We start from the raw sequence: 11,708 nt of genomic DNA, 5'->3' as shown, positions 1-11,708 counted from the left end.
TATACTTGTGGAAGTGTCTTTTTCTGAGAGAGATTTTTGTAGTGCTTCAGCCCAAGCTTTTTGCTCTGTTTCAGAAACCAGACAGCATTTTAATTTGGGACACAAATGTTCCATGGCTGAGGGAACACAGAATCCCATGGCTGTGATGCCCTCACTTCTCTGCTTCTTGCAGAGTAAGTGGTGCTTGTAAGGTAGAAGCCAGAATTAGGAAACCCTTCTTTCTCACTCCTCAGCAGAAGAGTGGTGTGTGTGTAGAACAGCTTTAACTTCTGGGCTGTGATGATAACTTCCATTCCAGTATTTCAGAGCTGACTAAAGGACAGTTGCTGCTGTAGTTAAGGAATCTGTGACCCTGAAATTCATCTGGGAGATACTTTTAGTTTTGTGTACCAGTAGCAAGGATCTTCCATGTTCTTGGCTTTAAATGCCTAGGCAAACTGTGGTCCCTGAATTGCAGTGTTAGTTTGAGGGAAAGCAGTATTTGATTCATTGTGTATTGAGGGCAGGGGACATGGGGACAGACTTCTCCTCTCTCAGAGCTTCAGATCTCCCAGCTGGTATTCTACCTGTTGCATAGTGCTGAAGCTGGTGGTTTGAAAGTTGGTTGCTTGCTGAATCACAGAATCGTAGAATTTTAGGGGTTGGAATGGATCTTACAGATCATCTAGTCCCAACCCCTGCCCTGGACAGGGACACCTCCCACCAGAGCAGGTTGCTCAAGGCTCATCCAACCTGGCTGTGAACACTGCCAGGGTTGGGGCAGCCACAGCCTCCCTGGGCAACCTGGGACAGTGTCTCATCACCCTCACAAGAAAAAAAGCTTTTTCCTAATATATAACCAAAATTTATATTCTCTTTCAATTTTTCCCCATTGCCCCTTGTCCTGTCCCTGCAGCTCCTAACACAGATCCCTCTGCAACTTCCCTGGAGCCCCTTCAGCTCCTGGAAGGTGCTCTGAGGTCTCCACACAACCTTCTCTTCTTCAGGCTGAACAGCCCCAACTCCCTCAGCCTGTCCTCACGATGCTATGCTCTAGTCCTCTTATCAAGTTTGTGGCCTCCTCTAGAGTTGCTCCAACCATACCATGTCCTTCTTACGTTGAGGCAACTGCACACACTATTCCAGGTGGGGTGTAACAAGAGCAGAGTAGAGAGGGAGAATCACCTCCTAAGTAAAGCTTGGGCCTGTTGTGGCTAACTCTTCCTTTGGTTTGGCTCTATGTACCCAGATATCTATAAACACTTTAACCAAATTCCAATGTAAGGTTGTAACCTCCTTTTTTGGTTTGCTTCAATTCATGCACATTTTTTCATCCTCCTGATTTACGGTAGCAAATAATCCTGAAAAAGGGAAAGCTGATTTCACTTAGGAGCAGACACAGCTCGGGTGCCTTGCAGAGTCATTCTTGCAAGTGCAGGTGAGTTGCTCTGAATGGCAAAGCAATAAACAGTGCTGAAGCTGCTCAGGGTTTTGCCATATTGACTCAGACATTGGCAGTCTTCAGGCAGAGTGAGGTATGCTGTGTATTTTGGCAGCATCCTGAGGACTTGCTAGCACTTTTTGTCAGGTTCTAGCTCTCGATGAATATCCAAACTCTACCATGTTCATGACTTCATTTCTTTGAGCTGACTCAGTTCAGCTGTTAGTGCAGGGCATGGTGAGTCAGCGTCTTGGACGAGTCTCTCTTATGTCACTTGGGGAGCACAGGAGCTGCTGCTTTGTGAAGGAAGTAGTGGAATCGCTGGTAATTCTTAGAAATGGGAAAGCCCCTGACCCTGTGGCATGTAAGGTAAATGAGTAGTGTAGTTTTCCAAGGGGAGTGAATTTTTTTTTACCTTTCTGTGCTATTGAATGCAACAGTTGTAGTAAAGAACTAATACAATGGTCTGTATTGAAAGGATACTGTTCCTGATTTCTGAATCTTCCTGTTTTTTCAGGAAACATCACAGCATTGAGCTCTAACAGTGCCTTTTCAGTCACTATTTCCTTGGTTTTTTGTGCTGAAATTGCATTATTTGGTAAGCAGTTCCAAGGATCCTCTTCATAAAACAATGCTGTGGGAGATGTAAGGGTGTAATAACTTCTCAGTGTAATCTTTGGTTGATCAGGAGTTTAAAGTTTTAAGTGTTGCCTCTCCATAATGGTTCCTGTCACTTCTATGTTGATGTTTAACCTGAGTTCTATGAGTCTCATGTTTGCTTGGGACAGGCTGGTTTTGCTCTGTGGCCTTTTGTATCAACGTGCCATCACTAAGTAGCACTGTAACACTGCTGTTTTCATATCAGAGATACTTAAAAACCAATTTACAACAGTTTTAGGCCCAGAATACGGTTCAGATTTTAGTTTAATTTAACAGTCCAAAAGAATTAGAACATTTTTGTTTTGTCCTAAGAACTTAAAACTGTATTTGTCCTGGAAAACACAGAAACGCTGTACTCTCTTTATTTTTCTCTGAATCCAGGAGGAAACTTGAAAATACAGTGGATCAGATCAGCAGTTTGCTTCGGTAATAATAAACAAACAAACATACTGAGATACTTTCCCTTTATATTCTGAGATTCTGTAGTTTGTGTACATTAAAAAATGTACATAATGGCTTTTTATTCCATTCATCTATTCCACGCCTATGGACTTTTAGCATCCTTGGTGTCCTGTGTCAGAAAATCCACAAATAAACTAGGCAGTAGATGAAAAACAGTGCCATTTCCACTGGTCTCTCCACCTACTAGTTTTATCTGATTCTTCCTGCCATAAGTTGATGTAAAAAAGTAATATCCATGGACTAATGAAAGATGTAGAAACTTAAAACTTCAAGGCTAAGCATAGGAGCCGTATGTTGTGAGGATTTTGCTTCAAAAAAGATTTTCCAGTTTTGGGAGTTTCAAGGGCAGTTTCAGAAAAACATTTGGGAACTTGACTATGCAATGTCAGTTGAAATTAAATAGTGTCATTCAAAAGCTTCTAGGAACAGAAATTCTTCCTATGTAAATACGGAAACGGTAGTCATAATTTTGCTGGTAGAAGTGTTGAGTTCTAAAAGTTATGAGTGGAGAGTTGGTCCTTGTTCGTACCTGACATCAGCTGTCGTTTGGAAAGTGAATCCCTTAGCTCTTTTTTTTCCCCTGAAGAGCCTGGCTGGATCAGCACCTGCTCAGTGTACACTGATAGAACAACTGCCTTGGGCATGTCTCCTGAAAAAATTAGCTTGGAAAGAAGTGGTGCCTTCTCATTACATTCTTTAGAGCATTGGCCCAGAGGGTGGATTTGTTTCCATACTAGTGCCGAAGTTGTTAATCTGGGTAGTAGTGAACAGTCAAACAAATATGTAAAATCTGTCAAAAATATGTAGTCTCATCTGAAGGGTTTTACCAGTCTGCTGGGCTGAAGTCTGGGGAAGCTGAAGATAGTGTATGTCAAAGGTTTTCACAAGCACAGTTCCTCTGCATTTGATGTTAATAAATTCAGAGCATTCACAAATTCCTGGCTTTGATCATCTCATGAAAATTTTCTAGTTGTTTATTTATGCCTCCACTTACCCACTTTTCCTGCCTTGTTAAGTTTTTCCTTAGCTTTACAAGGGCTCTTCCTTCAGTTGTGCCTAGAAGGTTCTGAATCATTCAGCAGCAGCATCTCTTCATGTCATTTGGGAGGAGGGATTCTAGTTTGCTCACTCTACCTACTGACTTCTTGGCCTGCACCTCAGCATAGGCTTGTTTAAGACAGGAGTTGTGAGACTGTCACCAGTCTGAGAGGTGCACAGATGAAAAACATCCTAAAGGAGTTCTGTGGATTTGTTGGGTAGAAAAATGAACATTCCAGTCTTGCTTTTTCAAAGAAGAGTGTAATATAGTTCTCTGTTCTCAAATACTGTAGATAACTAAACACAGGGGCCTGAAGGAACACTACCCGACTCAGAAACTCATTGTTTCAGATACTCGAGTCCAAGAGAGAATTTCCTTTTGGTGGTTCACAGTCCATTCACTGTTTTGCTATTGAGAGGTCTAATTCCACAAGCTGTGCTTCTTACTCTGATTTTACTTAACAGAATTTATTCTGGATCCTAGGCATTTCGAAGCTGGCATAAAGATTGTGAGTGTGCTAAGTTCTCTAGGGAGTTGAAACCCCAACAGAATTTAAGCACAGAAAAAAAGGCTGAAGCCAGTTGCTGAAGTCTGCTGAAACTTGCTAGTGTATTGTGGCCATGAGAACAGTTGTCAAAGAGGTGATATTTGAACTGAAGGGTGAGTTGAGCTACATGATTACGTATAGCAATGAAAAGCTTCTCATCAGTGAGGAATTCTGTATGGGGGGGCAGAACACGACCTTACCAAAACATGCAGAGATGTTGAAACTGAAGGCCAGAGTCTTCTGTAAGCAGGAGAAAAGTTCAGCCAAGTTAAACTCCTACTTGTGACAAGCTCTAAACAGACTGTGGCTGCTACTGAGCGTTATTCCTAGAGGAGAATGAAACATTGACAGTTGGTCTCAAATTGAATCTGTCTTGCTATTTTTCAAAGAACTAACCATCTCAAATGCCATGTGTAAAAGCAAAAAGGATACCTTCCTGAAAGCAAGAAGCTGGTGCAGACTGTGCAGCAGTGCTGCTTTCTGGGCCTCATGCTCAGGCTGCCTCAAGTTGTGACAATTAAAACAGTCATCTGTCCCAGACTCCCAAAGCAGTCATGGAAAGATCTGAACACTTTTGTCTTGTACCTGCTGTACAACTGCTTTATGTCAGTGGTGTTTAGCCAGTGAAAGAGATGTGTATTTCTTAGTTGTTACTTGTGTGTAAAGTATTTAGTCCATGATTCTAAACTAAACTGATCTGAAAGAAAGACCATTTGGAATTACAAAAGTAGTCAGTTTGGCAACTGGGTTAGTTTAGCAAAGAGTTCCTGCATCTCTTTCTGGGGGAGTGATTGAACTGAAGGTCAGAGTTTCATTTCTTTGCTGTCAGGCTCAAAGGAAAGTATGCACAGAACACAGTTTTAGAATAGTCATCTGCACACAAGAAGTTGATTCTGAAGGACTTAGTGTTTTTCCATGCTTTATGTGAGTTGCATGGTATTTCACCTTGCTGGCAAATGCCATGGATGGTCATCTTTTAGAAAAATGCTATTTCTACATTTCTCATGCTAGCTGTTTTGTGTCTAATATTAAGTTTGCCCAAGATTTTAAAGTTTGTTCTTTCCTAATTTATGCTCAGGTTTGCTCACGGAAGATGGAAGTGGTGATGGGTGTTTTTGGGGACAGCTATTGCTTCAAGTGCCCTTCAGCTGATTTAATTTCTCTTGCTTTAAAATCTCATCAAGGATTGAGCTGCAAAACAGCTCACGGGCTGACCCCGTAACATCAGGTGCTGGTAGTTGGGAGTGCTTATTGTATGGCCTAAGATGAGGAGCTGGTGGTTTGTTAACTTTCTTTGAAAACTCTTTTCTTACCCTGTGGAGAAGGTGAGGTATCCTACCCCTCTGATTCACTGGGGGGAAACACAAGTGGGGCTTGTTAGTGAAGAGTAACTAGCTCATTGCAATTCTATCTACATTTACACTGCACTTGGTTATAGCAATGACCCTAAAGTTGATTTCTGGAAGTGGCTAAGATAATCTTAGGTCCCATCCATTCCTCTTTTCTGGCCTGTTTTGGCCCTGTCTGATGCTTTTGTCAGTCAGTTCATCTTGCTGAACTTGCAGGAAACTAACTAACCCCTAAAATTATGTCAGTTTTCTGTTGATTTAGTGAGATGAATTGCAGATAGAACCAATATGAACATAGAGGTCATGTGAGCTTGCAACATGCTAATTTGTTAGTTTCAATATGGAACAGTAGTGTTCATGCTGAACTGTCTAAAATCAGGAATTTAAGCATCTTTTAAAAAAACTTTTGAACTTTCTTGTATAAATTTTTTTTGCTGGATTCTGAACTTTTCAATATGTGCTAGTTTATACCCTGTAGCAGCAATTCTTTTCCAGAAGGCTCAGCCAAGACTCCCTTGTGCTGAGAAATGTGTAAACACGTAAGATAGTTCTTTCCTCAAAGAACTTGCAGACTAGTGCCAAGTAGAGTGGTGAGTTTGATGTGGGAGCTGGAATGTAGATGCACGAAACTCAAACAGGCCACAAAATACCCACTTGATGGGAACAGCTTTTAAGCCCTGCTGAGCTGGGATGGGTTCAATCTCCAGTTCAAGCCAAGCATTCTGATCCTCATTAGCAGTGGCCTGAGACACCCATATTTTGGTTAGAGTAGAGTTACACCTTGGAGAATAAGGCTTGTGGTGTGTGAATGTTGATTAAGTCAAGTTCTTTTGCACTGGGGGCATTGACAGCATGGCCAGTCTGGTCAGAAGTGTGAAATAGCTGGTACAATGTGCTATGTGGCTTCTGGTTACCTGAAATTGGATTATCTGGATGAAAAGTTACTTGTGCCATATATTTATACACAACTTTGACAGGGTTATTACTTGAGTCACAGTGTAGCCTCATTTTGTCTTTGGAAATAGTTTGCAGACTTTCTTGTAGTGTAGAGACACAAGGTGTATATTCTGTCAGATTCGAGTTGGACACTCGAAGAGGCAGCAAAAAGGTCTCTCTGCACTGTATACTTGGCAAAGAGACTGCTGAAGAGTATGGCAGAAAGAACTCAAGTTTGGGCAGGGCTGGTACTGACCTGGAATTAAAAAGCCCATGAGGATTCACGTTCACTTCTTACAGAGTCATTGAGGTGTCTGTTCTGTGCTCCCAGTCATTTTACCCTGTAATACCTGTGGTTTTGGTTTCGCTTATCTGTGTTATCCCAACTGCTCAGGATAATGAAAAGCTGCTGTCTTACAGTCACACCCTCCTGAATTTAAAGTGTTTTTAGGAATAACTTTCCTGCATCAGACTGTGTATGCTACAGATGAGATCAAAACAAATACTAACATCAACATTCACATCTACATGCCTTCGTTTTGCGATCTAAAAGTCTCTCAGCTGCTCTACAGCTCTTCTATAGAAACACAGACGTGTTTATAGAATTCATAAGTTGTACACCTCACATTTCATTCCATTACCTGATCTCTTGGCTTTGATTAACAGTCTTTAGTAACAGGATTAAGTGGTTGTGGATTGGGAAGTGTAATGCTAGGCCTTTGAAGCAAAGTGCAGAGAGGGGGTACATATCTTTGGCTGTACTGAGTATTTCTGAGCCATCTGTATGATGAACAAAGCATTAAAACTCTTAGTTTCTTTTTTAGTTTCAGTTTTGAAAAGGATCATCCCATAGAAATTTGAATTTTAGTTAACCCTATTTTGTGTCAAGATTATTATATTAAGATTTTACCAACTGTATGTGGTCTAGAAAGAGATACAGGGCCAAATAATGTTAGTTTTGACCTCAGAATTTCTTAATTAGACTGTTTATTTTCTTGAAAGGTTGTTTCTTTTGCACTGAAAACCTGGAATCTGTTCCTAGGAATATTGTATTTATCTTTACAGACTTTTGTGGAGATTCTGAATTTGTTGGGATTCTTTTTTAATTGCTGAAGATGTATTTGTGTTCACTGGTGTAGAATATGAGCATTTGAATTTTATTTTTAAATCTTTTCTCTGGGCAGATGAGTCATAGAATCATAGAATTTTAGGGGTTGCAATGGACCTTACAGGTCATCCAGCCCCAACCCCTGCCCTGGGCAGGGACACCTCCCAGCAGAGCAGGTTGCTCAAGGCTCATCCAACCTGGCTGTGAACACTGCCAGGGTTGGGGCAGCCACAGCCTCCCTGGGCAACCTGGGACAGTGTCTCACCACCCTCACAGGAAAACCTTTTTTCCTTATATCTAAAATAAATTTCCCCTCTTTCAGTTTGTCCCCATTGTCCCTTGTCCTGTCCCTGCAGCTCCTAACACAGATCCCTCTGCAGCTTCCCTGGAGCCCCTTCAGCTCCTGGAAGGTGCTCTGAGATCTCCACACAACCTTCTCTTCTCCAGTGGTCACTTCACAGCTTATCCTTCAAGCTCTAGAAATAGCCTAAAAACTAGTGGCTATGATGGTTCACTTTCACCAAGTCACTGTGCTTATTGGTCTTGAATTCATTGAAACAGACAAAACTGTTCTGAAACCAGGTATAGATACTGTTAGAAAGAACTACAAGAAAGATTAAGTCTTGTCTGAAATTGGCTGCTCGTGATGGGTGTTAGAAGTTCCCTGTCTCAATTTCCACCCTCCCACACCCTCTCTACCCCCACTTCAAGAGCTCTTTGCAAGGCATCTCTCTTTACTCTTCCCTTCACCATGATTCCTATAGGGGGAGCATCATACCATCCTTACAGTTCTTATTTCATGAACATGAGCATGTTTAAAACCTTGCTTAACTCTTCCTCTGATTTAATATACCACATGCAACATCTGTCTCGTGCTCTTTTGTTCCTTAGGTTTCAGCAGGCAGCTGTAGAGGTAATCTTCATTTGCAAGGAAAAATTCACACTGTAAACACAAGTCTTTCGCAGTGAGGTTTCTTGGGGGTCCAGAAATCTTGGTTTATCATTCAGTTCCTAGGACTACAAAGGGAGAATTTTTTCTCCCAGGTTTTCATATCAGCATTAAGAAAATAATCTGCGACCCTCAGGACTTGAGGCAGAGGCACTTAGTGATCACTGAAGTACCATGTCCTGAACCTGTGTGTTTAGCATTTAGGTGGACTGGATCAAAAATCACATCTGCCAAGGAAATGGTAAATCATTATCAGATGTTTTAAGTAGGCATTACAGCTGAGCTTCTCCAGTTTTGCAGGCTCTAAGAAGACAACCTTTGAGCAGTTGATGTGCCATGTTTTTAGCACACTGACTTAAAGTGGCTATGTTTAACTGATTCCAGATTTTAACACAACCTTTGAGCAGTTGATGTGCCATGATTTTAGCACACTGACCTAAAGTGGCTTTGTTTATCTGATTCCAGATTTTAAGCAAACTAGGTGTGTACCCATGATTCTGCTTTTGATTGGCCTCCCTGGTTGTGGTGTTCTGATCTAGTGGCATTTAGACTGGTGATCTTTATTCCTCACCTTCCAGTGTCCTGCATAAAAATCACGTGTGTTTCAGGGTTTCACACTTATGAAGATAGTTCTGCCTAAAGTGGCTTTGTTTATCTGATTCCAGATTTTAAGCAAACTAGGTGTGTACCCATGATTCTGCTTTTGATTGGCCTCCCTGGTTGTGGTGTTCTGATCTAGTGGCATTTAGACTGGTGATCTTTATTCCTCACCTTCCAGTGTCCTGCATAAAAATCACGTGTGTTTCAGGGTTTCACACTTATGAAGATAGTTCTGCAGTTTATCAAGGATAGTTTCAGTCAGCAGGAGGTCACCTGTGTAGGGATCAGAGCTGACAACATATCAAATCCTGTCTTCTCTTGGTTGGAAAAAAAGAACATCTTTGCTAGACTGGTGTTGTGGTCATTCAGAGTGTGCATTTCATACCTTCTTTGAATTTTGGTTGGAATAAGAGTTTATTTTCATGGGAGGTTTTCTTTTTAATAGACTTAGAATCAAAGAACAGCCCAGTTTAGAACTGACCTTGAAAGACTCTCTCACCCAGCCTTTCCTGGGTAGGTAAGCCTAGATGAGATTATCAAACACTTTGTCCAATTGCAACTTCAAAATCTTCAGTGATGAGGACTCTACCATGTCCCTGTGTTCCAGTGCTTGATTGTTCTCACTCTGAAAAAATGTTTTTCTTATGTCAAGATGAAATCCTCCTGGTGCAGCTTATATCCATTGCCTCTTGTCCTCTCCATGTGGCTCCTAATGAAGGGAGCACTTCTGTCCGTTTTGTAGCCACTCTTCAAGACTGTCATCCTTTATTAAGAGGGAGGAAGGGTAATCAGTAGTTAAACTTCTGATGTCTCTTACGAGCTCATACACTGATACCAGTATCTGAAAACAGCAGATGACATTTTCATGAATGTTTGAGGGGGTTTTTGTGAAATGACACTTTACTCTTTGCTCCAAGAATTTCTTAGCTAGAAGTGATGGATTTGAATTACAGTTGACTTCAACTGATGGAGAAACGCAGATTTGCCTTATGAAAGAAATCATCAAGCCGTTTCCAGTAGGTACTGTCCTCCACAGGAAGAAAGTCAATTGTGTATTTTATGTGGTCATCTAGCTCATCTCCTCTCATTTTTCTCACTGCTCTTTAAGAGTTCTATGGTATCTATTAGATGTAATCCAGACCACTAACAATTAATTTCACAAGGCCCGATTCTTGGAAATAGGTCTCTGGATAAGAAGTGCAGGTACCCAGAGAGAAAATACAGCATACTGAGGGGGAGTTGCTTTGTTGTGGTTGTTGGTGTAGAGCTCATCTTGACATGTGATTAATCTTCATAATTACATACACGTGTGTAGGTTATGTATCAAGTTACAGTGACTGTGAGAATAGACCAGGTGCATCGTGATCTTCGTGTGTTTGCAGAGGTCCTGAAACGTAAAACTCAGCTTGTCTGTTCAAGGTAGTTATACCTGCTTTGATTACAATTCTGTGTTTGCCTAATTTGACATATTTGCAGTAGACCATGAAGATGATCATACTTGTGAAAACTTTCCTGCTGCAGTCAAACCTGCCTGCAATCCAGGGTGGTTTAACTGGGTGTCAGAGTATGCCTGCTTGGGAGCTCTAGGACAGAAGGGATTAAAGAGAGGAGAGCTAGAATTCAGCTTTCAGCCAGGATCATAGGAAACAGAACTTTTCTGTGATAAGTGAGCTAATCTCCAGAACAGTGCAGTAGAAGGCCTGGATAGGAAAATGACTGGAATGTGTTGTCATCTCCATCCACAACTGTATGTGCTTGCTGGTAAGCTGGAGATGGAGTGGAGATTCTGTTCTCTGTTACTGGACAATGCTGTGGGTAGTCCAGATAATAGGTACCTTGTCACAAGCAGACAAGGATGGGAAAAAAGCAAGTTGACTTCCTTCTGTTTGTTTACTGTAGTTTTGTGCAGACTTTTTGAAGGATAAAGGAGTATAAGGTCACTGGCTTAAATCTTTTTAGTTTCAGAGTCCTGTCTTCATACTCTAAATGCTGATAGACCTAAAAGGAAATACAGTCTTTTTATTTAGGGAACTAGTTTGTGTATAAAGTGAGAAATGTAACAGCAGGAAGAGACCTCATGATCGTGCTACATCATTAATCAATATTTTAAAATCAGTGATACAACAACTATGTGAATCACTTGGGTGCTGTGAACAATTGGCTACAGTCCAAAATGGTTCTCTTTCTTTCCAAGGGATCTGTTGTAGCCAACTGATAGCTCATCTGGGGACACTGTGTACAGCTCATGGCCCAGGGATTAAGTGTTTTGCATACAGGAAAACTGAAATTTGGCTGGTTGGGTGTATTTATTATTAAGTAACACAAACAATCAAACCCCCCAAAGAATCAAATGACAAACCTAACTATAGATCATACTAGATCACTTAAGCCACTGACTTTTCATTGACTGTAAGATGGCCTATGCTTCTTTTGCTTTTATCATAGAATTTAAGGGTTGGAATGGACCTTAGAGATCATCTAGTCCCAACCCCTGTCCTGGGCAGGGACACCTCCCACCAGAGCAGGTTGCTCAAGGCTCATCCAACCTGGCTGTGAACACTGCCAGGGTTGGGGCAGCCACAGCCTCCCTGGGCAACCTGGGACAGTGTCTCACCACCAGAACAGGGAAAAGCGTTTT

This window comes from Acanthisitta chloris, unplaced genomic scaffold, assembly GCF_000695815.1.
Source record: "Acanthisitta chloris isolate BGI_N310 unplaced genomic scaffold, ASM69581v1 scaffold2059, whole genome shotgun sequence".
NCBI classification, from domain to species: Eukaryota; Metazoa; Chordata; class Aves; order Passeriformes; family Acanthisittidae; genus Acanthisitta; species Acanthisitta chloris.
Note: the sequence above shows the minus strand (reverse complement) of the source record.